Source organism: Orbicella faveolata, unplaced genomic scaffold, assembly GCF_042242905.1.
Source record: "Orbicella faveolata isolate gen_17 unplaced genomic scaffold, um_ofav_v1 contig_36, whole genome shotgun sequence".
Taxonomy (NCBI): Eukaryota; Metazoa; Cnidaria; class Anthozoa; order Scleractinia; family Merulinidae; genus Orbicella; species Orbicella faveolata.
This window is the reverse complement of record NW_028301565.1, coordinates 3,994,000-4,008,844: the sequence shown is the minus strand read 5'-3', so window position 1 is coordinate 4,008,844 and position 14,845 is coordinate 3,994,000. Positions and strand designations below refer to the sequence as shown.

The following is a 14,845-nucleotide window of genomic DNA, read 5'->3' as shown; positions in this document are numbered from 1 at the left end:
TATAATGTCTCATACTTCGTTCGGTAAATCACTATCACCGCCATCCAATGTGGCCATCCTGGCCAAGACAAGCGCTCTAGAAAAGGTCGAAAGACTAGAGAAACTAGAAAGGAACGGGGGGCGGTGCGGGGGGGGGGGGGGGGGAGGAGGTCAAGATTACATTTGCAAGCGTCGAAGATGTGGGAGATAGATAGATGTCACTGATGTCAGAGGATCGCAATAGGACTCAAAGACTTCATACAGTCTCATGATACTAACTTAGTCAAGCGATAATGGATGCGTTTGACCGAACCTGACAGGTTACAGAGCCGTTGCTACTCATTACTTGAAACCTGACACAGCTGTACGCACAAAAGGTTCATTTCTGCCCAACTTGCGGCTTTTGCGCTGGTCAATTTATGAGACCACGTAAGAATTGAAATCCCGCATCCCGCTCTGTTCCCCTTGCGAATCCCGCATCCCAACCCTATAAAAACACGAAATTCCGCTCCCACTCGTAATTGTAATTCCCGCTTCCCGCCCCTGTTTTCAGCTCAAATCCCGAATATCACGGCGAAAAAAAGCCAAATCCCGCATCCCGCCAAACCTACTGGGGACCCTCTGTATTGGACTGAGTTCCTAAATGAAAAGCATCTGTAAATAAGGCGATTCAATTAAGCAGTACAGTTTTTTTTTAAGAATCGAGAACATTCTTTACAGTCAATTATGTCTTCGCTCAAGTGGTGCATAAGATCTTTCTTACACGTATTCATTTATATATATAAAAAATATATTTTCAAACCAATTTAACATGATTGAATTAACTTTACATTAAGGGTCTAGCCTATGTTTAACACAATCATTTTCTCTCCTGGCGGTTTTGTTCCGTCACCTTTGGTGTAATCCTCCCTTCTTCACCATGAAGTCAGCATATCAATCTTCGAGCAGGAGAGACCAGCCATTTTAGCGGTTTTACCTCTCTAGCTGTCATGCTAGACATGCAGACAAAAATTGGTAAGAAAAAAAAGTAGCTCACAAAGGCCAGGCTAATGTAAAAAAGAAAAATAGAACAAATATCCGTAAGTTTTTCTGGATAACATTAAATGAAAGCTGTCCACTATGGACCTCTAGTGCGCTGGATAACCAGCCAGTGAAACTGCGTCGTTTTATTGTTTTGCTTTGTACTCCTCCAGCCAGTCTTGCACCTCTGGCAAAACGTAGTTGTACGGACCCGTTCCCCCCTCGTACATGATTTCTCCGTGTTGTATAATGAACAGTCTCTCGGGGTACGCACCATAAGCTTCTGTGGCCTCGTTATTCCACGTGTCCACCATGATTGGAACAGGACAGCCACTGGATTGTTTCAACTTCTCTGCAGCTTCACAGCGGTCCTTTAAACTCTTATGCTGTGGAATTTCAATATTGTTCTGTAGAAGAAGCAAAAGAAAGAAAAGCATTCACCAGTCTGCCGGTCAGAGTCCGCGCACATTATTGTAATATCTGATATTTTTGTTGCATCAGTTTTCTTATTACGTCATCGCCGCCATGTTGGATGTCATCAACAAAAGATTTCTGATAATTCCTGATTTTCTGTTGAAAGCGATCAATTTCGGTAAGATTATTATTGTTATTGTGGCAATTTATAACCCTTATATCAAATATGCATATTTCTAATATTTAGCACGAACGGATGCGATAATCTATAAAGTAAAACAATTATCCAGGCGCTCGTTTTGCATTAAAATCCCAAAGTGCAAATCAATCAATAGGAGCAAACATTTTTCCTCGTGTCAAAATTAGAATTTGTAATTAGGAGTTCAAACTTTCAATTTTGTTCCCTGCACAATGTTTTTCTTTGGTTTCATTTTCTTCGTTTCTCTCTCTTAGTGGAGCGCAGTTCGAATGGTTAGTGAGTTACTGGTTTTAAATTATTTTGACAGGTATAGGGTAGATATGAACCAGCATATGGCACTGATGCATACATTTGTTGCCAACAAGGCACGAAAACAAAAATCACTCACATTCCACCGCCATTCATCAGTTGGGTGAGCTTCACAGATGTAGACAATTACAAAATCTGCCACATCTTCAAAATCTCGAACAACCTTGGTGAAGTTATTCATGAGATTGATGAAAAATGGAGGTCAGCTATAGCTGCCGAAGTTGACAACCAATGGCCGGCTACCTCTAGCGAAATCCAGCAGTCTGCACTCTTTGCCGTCAGTCGAAACTAGCTTGCAGTTTGGAGCAGGAGTACCAAGTCGAGCCGTCTTCTTTATATCGCCTAATACTATCTTTAAGACAGCTGCCAGCATCTTGTTACTGCCGTAGTCATCCCAGAAATCCTGGTATGGAACTAGAAGGTACCGTTCCTCGGACTTTTGGATGCGTTCTTTCACGTAAGGAATAGATGAAGCGATTCTCAGCAATCCAACCAGAATGGTGTATTTCAAAGCTGTTATGCCCAGCACTACTTGGCGACTCAGCTCCGCCAACATGTTAACGGCACCGATGGCAAAATCAAATGCGGCTACGATAGATAAACCTGTTACAAATGACCCCATTGATAAAAAGAAGAATTAGACAATCAACATTGCTAGGATGTTTGCAATCAATTGTTGAGGTGGATGTTTGTGCCATATCGTGGGAGTCACGAAATATTATTGTTTGCTTTCTCTGAGTTGAAGACAGTTCTTTCAACTATCAACAAACGAAGAGTATGATTCAACAAAAGTTTGCGATAGTAAAAAAGTAACACCTAGCCTAGTTTTGAAGGTTGCAAAACGCAATTTTCGCATCTGCTGTACCGCCTGAGGGCCCATCTTTGACATTTTCCTGCTGTTAATGTGAGGCGTTGGCTTTGAGAGGGGTCTCAAGGCCAAGAGAGCGTGATAAATTATAGAGCAAGAACCGTTACACTACCCAATAATACACTTCACTGTTTATTTGTTTTTTTTTTTCCTTGATGAAAGACCGCGATGCAAATTGAAGCCAATCTTAATAGATGGGGTCAGCTTGGTTAATGAGAAACATCTTAAACGAAAACAACGCGAAGATTATTGCGTCCAATTTTTTTTTACAAAAGACTATCTCTTGAGGAGGTCAATCTGCACGTCAGGAATTTCGACTTCTGGCGCCCTGATGAATGTGGGTTTATATCATTGACAATAAGAAAGCTCAGTAAGTGCCTAAAGGACTAAACTTTCCTTGTCATTAAGTTTAGCTAATCGTTTGAGTCAATTAAGTTGTTTAAACAAAAGTGTTAAAACCCAAGAGATTCTGAGTAGTCTAATGAGCTCATTCAAAGCAGCGTGGCATCAATATCGCCCATTCAAGTATCCTATATGTCGCCTGAGGCAAGACCATGTTAAAGGCATTTTCTGTGAGTTAGGCATAGGTCGCACTAGAGCAAATTTTTCTTTCTTCGGTCGGTCCGAAGACCCAAAAATAGAGGGAATAAATATGTTTACTAAAGGTTGATAATTGGACAAAGAACTGACCGGACAAAGAACTGAAAGGGCAAAGAATTGTTCAGTAAACACAGTTCAATCAAAGAACACGTCAGTTGATCGTTATTTGCACGTCAACGCCACTGACAGATACGACCTTTGAATCCGGGGGGTTCTCCCCTATATGAGCCATATAGGTATTTGCGGCCCCAATCAAAGATGTTGGCCACTTTGGTCATAAATAGTTTTTGCACTTTGGTCTTGAATTGGGTATGTTTTTTTAAAAGACGCTACTTTTATATCTTTATCGATAACAACATCGACAAAAACCCTTCATAAACTATGTTTAGGGTAGTTGTGTACGCGTCAACGGTCAGAAATTGAGGGAATCCAATTTTTCTGTCAGGTCAAAAATAGGGTAGGGAAAATCTCAGATTTTAATCATAAATAGGGTAAGGGGTTTGGGAAGCGGGCCGCTCACCCCCAGTGAATTTTTCTGGAAGTACACCCACCGCGCCCTCGCCCCCGTCCCCCCCCCCCCCCCCCCCCAGCCTTTGAATAAAGGTTTATAGTACAGCAAAAATGTTTGTTTTCCTGAGGGACCTAACCACCCTAAAATAAAGAGAAACTAGAAACGTCCTTTAGACAGGAACCCCTAGCTTGGTCGCAGGTCAACCTTCACAAGTGATGCAGTTTCAAAAGTGCCGTGAGGAAATTAAGAAACGCGACCGCATTTCAGAATTATTCCTAGTTTCCCGTTCATTTCATTGCTTCATCGTACGTTTGAAATGCCTAGAAAGGCAGCCGACTTGTACAAGCGTTTGGTCTAGGTAAGATTAAGAAGAAATTTCATGGTTCGGCCAGACCAAAGTTTGTGTAACAATGAATCAATTGTTTGAAGGTGAATAAATGTAACTATAGAAGAATTAAGATAAGTTAATAGAAGTGACAATGCAAAAACAAGGGGTCGTGATGGCGCAAAAGATCTGAAGAAAGAGATGCAGATCGAAGATATCACCAAATGCCGCGCGGTTTGCTTTACACTCTGTTCAATAAACTTCAAAGAAATACACAAAAATGTGAAGCTTCTGCAATTTAAAAATTGCAGAGGCTGCAGTTTTTAACTTTATAGCATAGGTTAACCAATATTGTGTTATAACAGCCGTCTCTCAAAATAAGCGCGCAAGCAAACGCTGATGAAGTCACCCTTCACAGGTAGAAGAAGGTTGAATGAAGTCGGGTAGCGTTCCACCATTCTTCTAAACAAACAAAAATCCCTTATTAGGTTCGACTCCGGCGGATTATTCTTGTGTAGACCTTGTGCAAGGTTAGAAATTTAAGCTTTATATTTACAGAGATAAATGTATCATTTTGTTATCAGTTCTCGGAACACGAAGTGATTCCTTTATTTATTTTTGTAAGGAAGACCGATAACCTTTACGGAAAAGAATGTCATGATACGCGCACGGTGGTCGAGAAACAGCGGTTGACAACAAAGCTGAACAAGTCGTTTCTCCTTTCTCCTAACTAAAGTGTAGTCAACCCGCAAAATCAGAAACGAGCACGACAGGCGAGTGTTTCCACAGCTTTTTCGAGTTCTCCCAAACTTCCACGACTGTTTCTATGACTCGATCGATAAAAACACGGAGAACATGTTTTCTATTCCTTTTAGAAAACTCTGCGACGGAGAAAAGAATACAACTTGTTTACTCTGATCAACAAAATGTAAATTCTCTTTGCTCACGCCATCATTACGTCAACGGCTCGGGCTAGTTTTTGTGTTTCCATCGAACTTTAGTAGAATTCTACTAGTGTACTAATGCAAAGGCTCCAATTTTATTGGCTGAGCTACTCGTATACTATCAGTCATTTAGAGTGCAGTGGCTGGAGGTCGTCCACAAACTGGCAACGTTTTCTAGTTTCTTTAATGTTTCGACAAAGATTTAGAAGTATTACTGGATAGTTAAATTCTCAAGCTAACGAAAGAAAGGAAAATGACTATTATGCGACTTTAAAACCTCACAATTTTTCGATGAACCGATTAGCGCGCTTGCACAATCCACGGGACTTTGCTAAAGCATGCAGTTTAATATAACGTTGGGAAATGATTGGAAGCTCTTCATATAGGGAAATTTATTTAGAATTCTACTAAGACAATTAATTAGATTATTCGCTCACGTTCACCTACTGAATAAAGTCCGTTTAGTCATCTTAGAATTGTTTCGAGCTGACCAGAGGAGAATGTCTCCGTTATCTGAGAATTCTCACCGCAAGAAATTTTAAGCTTCCAAAGGGTCTGTAACTGCTGTTATCGAATCGTTCTGGTGGAGATCAACCAGTTGATATTTTCGGGTAAGGTGTACAGCATTGAATTAGTGAAATCTTGGTCCAAGAATCCAGTCCTAAATACGAGTCTCCATGGTCCAGAGACACCTTTCACTCTTTCTAAAGCCCCTCGCGTCCACTAAGAGGGACAGGCCTGGGACGAGAAAGACCTGGAATGGATGAATATCAGTGCAGAACAATCCTTCAATAAAGGCTGTATTTGTAAATGTTCTATTTGTCTGCCGGATCATTTTTCATTTGCCCATGTAAGAATAGAAATTGTGTTCCATTAGTTTGAGCTTTTGGTATGATTTCTTCTTAGTTTTTTGGTTTAATGTTTGTCCTGGATTTGCCAAAGCTTAAACTTTAAAATTAGTTCTAAGACAACGAGAAAGAACTAACGAGAAACAAGACGTAGTGAAGGAGTGGACGAGCACATTACAAAACGCATCCACCATTGTATTGTACAACAACAGTAACAATTAAAGAAAACCAATTTTCACAGGTTTATTTTGCAAACAAATCATTTCATTTCTTTTCCTCTGTTAACAGTGTATATGCTTCAAGCTAAAGAACCCTTCGAGTGAGGTTTGTATCTAAAGCTGTCATTGTTCACACGTTAACTTTGGACAAAATAGCAACGACATCGGTAGAAAAATATATCCTATAAAAATATTCTTATTGTCTTTCTTGGCGTGTCCAGATCAAGAAAGAGTCACGTGTTATCTGTTATTTTTGACAACTGATATTAACTTAGCGAAGCCTCTTTTTACACGCTTCTCTTAAATATGTATATACAAGCTCAAAGCTCTTTTTGAAAGAACAGTAATAAATAGCATAGTAAACAATTGTGTCCACCAAACAATCTTGTTATCTCAATAAAGTTTTTGTTGTTTATCTCTGTATTCTTCCAGCCACCGTCGTACTTCTGTCAAATCATAATTGTACGGACCCGTCCCCCCCTCGTACACTACTTGTCCTTGCTGTACGATGAACAATCTTTCGGGGAATGCGGCATAAGCTTTGGTGGCTTCGTTCTCCATCGTGTCGACCATGACTGGAGCCGGACATTGACTGGATTTCAAGATTTCTGCAGCTTGGCAGCGGTCTTTTAAACTCTTATGCTGAGCAATTTCGACGTTGTTCTGCAACATTGGTCAAAAGAAACGTAAGAATAAACTCATACAAAAAAAAAAAACATCATCGTTTTATTATCTGTTTATGCCAAAAATGGTTTTATACGTTCAGCCAGCTCACGGTCGTTTCTACCATCTTTAAGACGGTGCAAGCATGACATTAAATTTAAAGTTTGTATGAGGATTTAAATAAATTCCCTAAACCTTGATCTCTAGTCTAGAAAGATTGTATATCAGACTAGACAACAAAGTTACGTAAACCCGAAGCATGATGCGGTTGCATATTCCGGCCCAGCCCTAGGTCTCATTCCTTAGATGTGGTCAGTAGCCGTTTGCAGGCAGTCACAGTTTCTAATAGCTAGTAAGGGTAATATTTACAAAACATTTTCACAGGATTCTCTTACGATTGTTGTATTTCGCACCAATGCTCGCATCAAATTTTTAAGAAGGGACAAAAACCTTGATCTGGTAAATGTTTTCTCTTTTCGAAAACTACTTGAATACCTTGGGTATTTTAGAGTCTGAAGTTTTCTTTAATTAGCCGCACAGCTGGAAACTATATCAGAAGATGGAAAGTGTGTCGATTTTCAGCACTCCGCAATATTTTTAGACTGTTTATTCTGTACTGTATCAGCACAACTGAATTAGTAAAATTCCACCGGAAATTTCATCGGCTTAGCAATCTTCGCTGACATCCGGATTTAGCAGTCGCTGAGTAGATAATCGTTAATACCAGATTTGCGTCTTTGAAATGATTGCCCACATATGCTGTAACTGCAACTGAACTCTCAATGGTCCTCAATATATATTATTTGTAGACCTACTACGGTAACATTTTCGCTGCAAAAAATGCATGTATGAAAGAGGTTTGTGATATTTTGTTGTTGTTGGTGGTGGTGTTAATTTTTTTTAATAGTGCACCATTTAATAACCGGAATTCCTTTTTGGTATATATTTTTTAACAAGTCAAGTTTGAAGAGGTTGGAGGATTAAATAGGATTAAAAGGTGAACTTCTTGATTTTGATCACGTTTCAAACACTTGAGGAGAACTTTAACCTTCTTTTAAGATAAGAGCTAAGTTTTGCTTTCTTTTTGCTTTGCACTATCTGTTGACCGCAAAACTTGAACAGTTTGTACTGATGTCTTCGATCATATGTCCGGAGTAGAGCACTTAAAAAGGCAAACGCCTTGCCAACAATTCAATCTGTAAGGACATTTTATTTCGTGTCAAAAGTGTGCATGGGTCTGACTGACTAAAATATCTTCGGGTCTACAAGATCATCATGTGAGAGACATTTCAAAATTTTAATTAACTACATCTTGTGCTTGATCTAAAGTTATCCTGTATTATCGCCATAAACCTTCCCACTTTAATTTTATAACAAAACAAGCCATCAAACTCGCTTGAAACGTGACTTTTCTTTAAAGGTTGATGCATTGCTAACTTACATAGCCGGTTGTTTCCAGTTTTGATTGAACAACGTACGTTAAGCTATGATGCAATATCAGTCAGGTGGCGGTTTCAGTAAAATTTCAAGTTGGCTTGCATGTGCTATACCTTCATGGGATGGGGTAAACATTGGCACCTGAAATGAGCTCTGTTGAAAAATGGCTCACCGCCAAATGATCAGCTTTGAACGACCAAAATCTGTAATTAGCAGCGATTAAAAAGATTGGGTTCAGCAAATATAATAACAAACCACTTCATAATACAAACAAGAATAAACCAGACCTTCCTTTTTTTATTGTCGCGCTTATAAGGTGTGGCGTGTGGTACGTGATCGCAAATGCATTTTTAGCAAGCGCAGCTTCTAGCAGTTGTTGCTGAAGACATCTCTCGAGAGATCATTTGCAAACAATTTGCAACAGAAACTTTGGCTGAATGTGACTTTCTATTTCGATCAATGTAACTAATTAAATGTTAACAGTCTCGCAGAGATCACAACAAGCCGCCTCATAATCCTTTATAACACTTTTCCAATAGTGGCTTTTGTTGAGGCACGCGGAGGTATCGATAACAAGTTGTTTGTATCACTTTTCACTGATCATTTTGGTTCGGTTCAAAACCTATAGTGCTGCAGGTGTATCAAAACTCTGTTTTAACTCCACAACCTTTAAAACATGTAAACCTCTTTTAAAATAACCTCGTTTCTATCGACTGTAGACCAAACTTTAACAACACTATCTTGATGGACTTCATTAGTCATCTTGGATGACTGATTTGGTCGTTTTTCATTTTCTTTTTGCGTTGTTGTTGATTTTGTTTTTTATAATTTTGTGTGTGTTTTGTTGTGTGGAATCAGGTATCTTTGTGGTCATGTGCATTGAGTTAAACCTTATTTTCAAGCGGTTCCAATACCCACTTTTGAGGGAAACATTTTAGGTGACGGATTGTAATCATCTAAGAAAGGCACCCAACAATTTACTTAAATACCGAAAATTTTCTTTGCACTAACTTGCCGCCAATAGTATATGTAAGCCGATATATTTCTCTTTCCATAATCTGCGGTCATCTGCGATGAAGTGAAAAACGCCTCAGAAACCACACCCCTCCATAACTCGAAACCAAAACTGTGGCGAAGAAAGAATGAACGGTACGCGAGAATTTATATAAAGCTTTTAAAAAGACGTTTTCCCATCAAATGTGATGGGAATGTTACTTGGTGAAATTTTTCAGTCAATAATTTAATTGTTCATTCTTGTATAGTGCGTCCAAGCTAAGGAGAGTTAGGTATCAAAGTTTGTTACGGCAATAAACAGAAAATCCGGCAAACTTTTCATCACAACATATACAACGTGCGATAAAAACGATATTGATCGCTTACTTCGGATCATTTCCGACGGCTCAAAAATTGCGATATATCCATCAGTTCTATGTGCTTCTGAGAAATCGATCTGCTCTACATTATACTGGAAACAATTTTCTCTGATTTGAACGTTTGCCTTCTTTGAAATAAAATAAAATAAAAAACTCTACAATTATAAGTGACTACGACAGGTCTTCGAGCACTCTTATTTTTTTCTCTGATAGTCTCAGCGCGATCCATGCCGATGGATCCATTCACGTGGAAAGTGAAACCGCGAGTGGCGGTGCTTGGAAGCCGGTGTGATTTTGACATGTAACGTTCAAATTCTCCAGCTTGACAATCATAGAATTGTATGAAGACGAGTAAAGAAAATTCATATTTTGCGTCAGTTTGGGACTCCGTGAAGGGAAAACATTTACAGCCAATGGATATGCATTTATAGCGTTAAATATTAAGCGAAAAACGTCCGATATCCAACCACTTGAGTTTTCTCTTGAAGTGATAACGGCATTAATATTTTAAGGGGAGAAGGAGTTGATGCTTTTTTTTCCTTCTGTCGTAAGGAGATTCGTCAAAATATGAACCGTGATAGCAACTACTTCTGTAGCTGGACAATTAAGGCAAAATCATTAAATCGTTTAATGCCCTTTGTGGTTATAGTCATAAGGATTATGTTTTTAATGTAATGGCAAATAATGATCACGGCATCCGAGCTAATCGTTATTGTTTGCTTGTTTGTTTCTTTGTTAGAAAGCGTTTCATTGCCGCCCTGGTGTTCAATTACTTGATTGACTTTAAGAAAGCAAAGAAACCAGGCCAGATTTCATTTGAATTTGCGCCTGTGGACATTCTGCTAATACTATGTTTGAAAAGAAATTACAATCATAAAATTTGATCCTAAAGCTCCTCAATAAACTATCGAGTTTGAACCCAATACCGTTAATAGTCTTACTGCATCAGATACACACGAAGTAACCGCAGAGTCTTTATTCAAGAGCTCAATTGCTGATATCGGTGGTTTGTCCAGTTGGTTTGTTTATTTCTTATTTTATTTATTTATTTATTTTTTATCATCATCTTTATTTTGATTTTCTATGTGCACGTTGTGTTCTCAAAAGAACCAAATGCAAGTCTTTAGGCGACTGCTTTTCAAGAGTCACTTGACCAATTGTAAAACTAAATATTGGGGTATAGTAGAAATTCGACCATAGTGCGGGATTTTAATTTCAAGTATAATGGTACGATTTAAAAATAGTGCTGAACAATCAAATTCCACGCCTATGTACACTTTTAAAACTTCTCTAAAAACTACAAATAATAGTTTATTCCGTGCACATATAATTGTTAATATGCTATTCTTAGGCTAAAAAAGGTTGACATGGTATAATTAATCGTACGTCACAAACTGTTCTTCAATACAAAATAACAATACTTACATTCCATCTCCAACCGTCCGTCGGGTGTGCCTCGCTTATGTAAACAACGAGAAAGTCTGCCACATCAGCAAACTCCCGAACGACCTTAGAGAAGTCGTTCTGGAGACGGATGTAGAACGGAGGTCAGCTACAACTGCCGAAGTTAAGAACCAACGGTCGATTTCCTCTGGCCAAGTCCAGCAGTCTGCACTCTTTTCCATCCGTTGAAGCCAACTTGCAGTTTGGAGCTGGAGACCCAAGCCGAGCCATTCTGTGTAAATCGGCCAGGTTTATCCTCACCACCTCTCGCAACATTTTCAAGCTACACCACGACTGCCAGAAGTTTTCATATGGCACCAACAAGAACTTTTCATTATACCTCTTGATCTCGTCTTTAATGATAGGAAGCGATGAAGCGATCCGCATGAGGCCCACGGCCAGTGCGATGCGAACTATGATCAACGGCCAAAGAATTGTGTAAGTTAATGCAGCTAGTAACGCTGATAGAGAGGGTTTGAGAGCTTCCGGGCACTGAAGGATTACAGACATGGTTGAGTCGACTGGAAGCTTCGCTGAACGAGCGAATGAATGAACTGTTTCTGACCTGCTCATGCTTATGTATACGATCAGATAGGAGCTGACGTCACCGAATAACATAGTTTAAATTCCTCGTGTAAAAACAAAAACAAAAAACTTCGCGTGTTTAGGAGAAAGTCACGAAACTCGTGGCTTCCTGTTTGCAAGCACTTGATAATATTGGTCCTGAATAAAAAGCACGTTTAACTGTGCAAGATAACACCGGCTTAACTTTCTCTGTGGAAGTTATCAACAGATCCCGGATACAAGCACGTGCAAGGGCCAGAGACGCAATCCAAAGGTTTGCCAGTCAGTACGATAAAGTTATTCGTGTCAACAAATGGAAATTTGTCGTAACTACAGCGGCATTCCTTGGCAACAGATCATTGACAAATCACTCAACCCATATTTACAAGGATAACCAGTGAGAGGTCTAATGTGTGTCAGTATTTGCGTATGTCAACAGTGATATGAAATTGGATCAAACAGTGGGGCTGATATGAGACTGATATCATCTGCAACAAGCTGCATTAAGCGAGTTACCATAGCGTCCTGTGTTTCTCGGACTTTCTTCTCACGTGCAGAATTGAATTTTTGTGGGCAATAAAATGATCTTTTTAAAGCGTCCACGTACATTGAAATCCATTAAGAGAAGGGTTATAAGTATGCATCACTTCAAGTAATAAAAGCAAATATGAAATCGCCGGGTAAACAACAGAAACGTGATGTCACCATTACCAACAATTCTGAAATCAGCATTTTTTCTTCAGCGCAACTACGAAGAACATTTTTGCTCGGCGTTTTGAGAAAATTGGAAAAGGCCATTTATCTTGACGGAAAATACTTAGCTTTAATGCTACCTTACAACGTGCTTCAGAAATGGTTCTTAACTTTTCAAGGGTGATCCGATCCACAATCACTTGCGCATCACGAAACCAATACATTGTGAAGAAAAGAACGTTCAGTAAGAGAGAGCAGAAAATTATCGACTGGGACATGTGTTTTAGAAATCTTGCTGCACAATGGATAGTTTAGGACGTTATCAGTTGAAGCTAACTCGTCAGTTCAAATCGGCATGAGGAGTTTGAGTTCTGTAGTAGTTTGGAACTGAAAATCTACTAGCGTGGTTTAAGTCGTACAATCCGCTGAGCCGCGGAATTTGCTATTTTTGGCGATGTTTAGGTCCGCCACTGTGTCAAGTGTCTTCGATCCACTCGGTTGCGTTGAAGTGTTGTACTGTGAAGCTCTAGAAGATCGGTCTATGGATAGCGGGCTACCGCAATTAATCAAAACCTCTTCAAAACACAATCGAAATGAAATACCAAAAACGCTGATCACGATGCCGATGACGTTGATTCCAAAGTGGTATCAGATAAGCGTGTTGTCAAACGTCCAGGTACGCTTATACACCCGACACGCGAGGTTAAGGAAGGAATCTGACGTAGTGTTCTGATGGGCGGATATCATGCAAGGAAAATAATTTCTCGATTTTAATTTTAATCATCAACAAACACATATAGGCAAATAAAAGTTAAGGAATACTTCACGTTGCCGAAAACTTGTATTTCTATTTTAGATTTGATACAAACATGAGGCATAAATATTGGGAATTATTCTAAGGCTTACATAGTTTACGTTTTCTCTTTTTGTTTTTTATTTTAGTCCTTAGCGTGACTCACAGTATTAGGCCAAGGAACAAGCTAGAATGGACTCTCAAAAAACCCTTGAACTTAAAAAACAAGAGGGATTAAATTTTATGAATCAGCGCAAACTTCCACCGCGCATCCGAAAGGAAACGTTTTTTTTGTGAGTCACGCTATCCAACTTCCTGACATTCGAACACGAACACGCGATTCACTTACATCGAGACTCGCCATCCTCATGAGCAAATGGCAACGCATGGCCGTACTAATGCAAGATACGTTAAATCTGATTGCCATCTTTTTGCGTACATTCAATCCACTTCCATGGACATCGGTCATAGAACGAGTGGAAACTTGAGTGTCACACGTATAAGCGTGCCAAAAATCTCTGTCAAATACATGGTCCAACATTGCAGCCATAAAGCACGCAAAGTTTTGTGGACAGCATGGTGGGGATTTGTTTCATGCAAAGAGTTTTGTATTCACTCGATGCAGTTTACAGTTTATTGACAAAATTCCCTTCGAATTATGCATTAAAGTTTATATTTAAAAAAGACATATTTCCTCCTGCAACCGCTGATAGAGCACAATGAAGGCTCAGTAGGCACGAGGATGCGACGAACCGTATTAAATGAAGTATGTTTTATGTTAAGTATTCCTTACACAATTTTGTTACCAGAATAACAATACTTTGGCTGTTTGTAAACCGGAGTTGTCATTTAAGTAGAGCACGTAAGGATGCTCAATTCTCAAGGGGAGGTTTCATTTCACAGTCCGATATACAAGTACTTCGTTCGTTTATCGGTATCATTAACAGTTAAAAGTTTGTTTAAAAACACATATCTGAGACATGTTTTGAGATCCTCTTTCTGGTCTTTCACATTGAATCAATAGTATGCTGTCAGAGCTCTTGAAGAACTATAGCTCAATGTTTTCTCCGATTTCTTAACAAATTTTGCTACGTTCAATAAACTGGCCGTGTATAGGTTTACTGCAAATCTTTACATTTGATTGGTTAAGCTATTTTGACCTGTCGCATGCAGATAAAGCTCGTGCGCGTAGTCAACATATCGATTCAACATTCGTTGTTAGTTTGACGCCAAGAAAAATACGCAGTATGTACATGTTCAGCAACTTTTATGAAAAACATCGAAGCCACTTTAAAAGAAATTAAGTTGTGCGCGAAGTCAACATCGATTCGACATTCGTTGTTAGTTTGACGCAAAGAGAAATACGTTGTACATACATGCTCTGCAACTTTATCAAAAACGTCGAAGCCACTTAAAAATAAAGTCCTGCGCTAGCCAACATCGATTCAACATTCGTTGTTAGTTTGACGCAAAGAAAAGTTGAGCGCAAAGTCGACATCGATTCAACATTCGTTGTTAGTTTGACGCAAAGAAAAATACGTAGTACATACATGTTCTGCAACTTTAATAAAAAACATCGAAGCCACTTAAAAATAAAGTCCTGCGCTAGTCAACATCGATGCAACATTCGTGGTTAATTTGACG

The 14,845-nt window shown here is 39.2% G+C and overlaps 2 pseudogenes across 2 annotated transcripts; both read right to left on the bottom strand.

Annotated features, from left to right (window-relative positions):
- Positions 1–653: 653 nt before the first annotated feature.
- Positions 654–2,824, bottom strand: LOC110062055 (thyroxine 5-deiodinase-like; annotated as a pseudogene). The gene is made up of 2 exons (XR_016202304.1): positions 2,001–2,824; positions 654–1,406 (listed from the first exon to the last, which is right to left on the bottom strand). The product of XR_016202304.1 is annotated as a thyroxine 5-deiodinase-like (transcript).
- Positions 2,825–6,247: 3,423 nt separating this feature from the next.
- LOC110062071 (type I iodothyronine deiodinase-like) lies at positions 6,248–11,848 on the bottom strand (annotated as a pseudogene). The gene is made up of 2 exons (XR_016202520.1): positions 11,134–11,848; positions 6,248–6,898 (listed from the first exon to the last, which is right to left on the bottom strand). The product of XR_016202520.1 is annotated as a type I iodothyronine deiodinase-like (transcript).
- Positions 11,849–14,845: the final 2,997 nt, after the last annotated feature.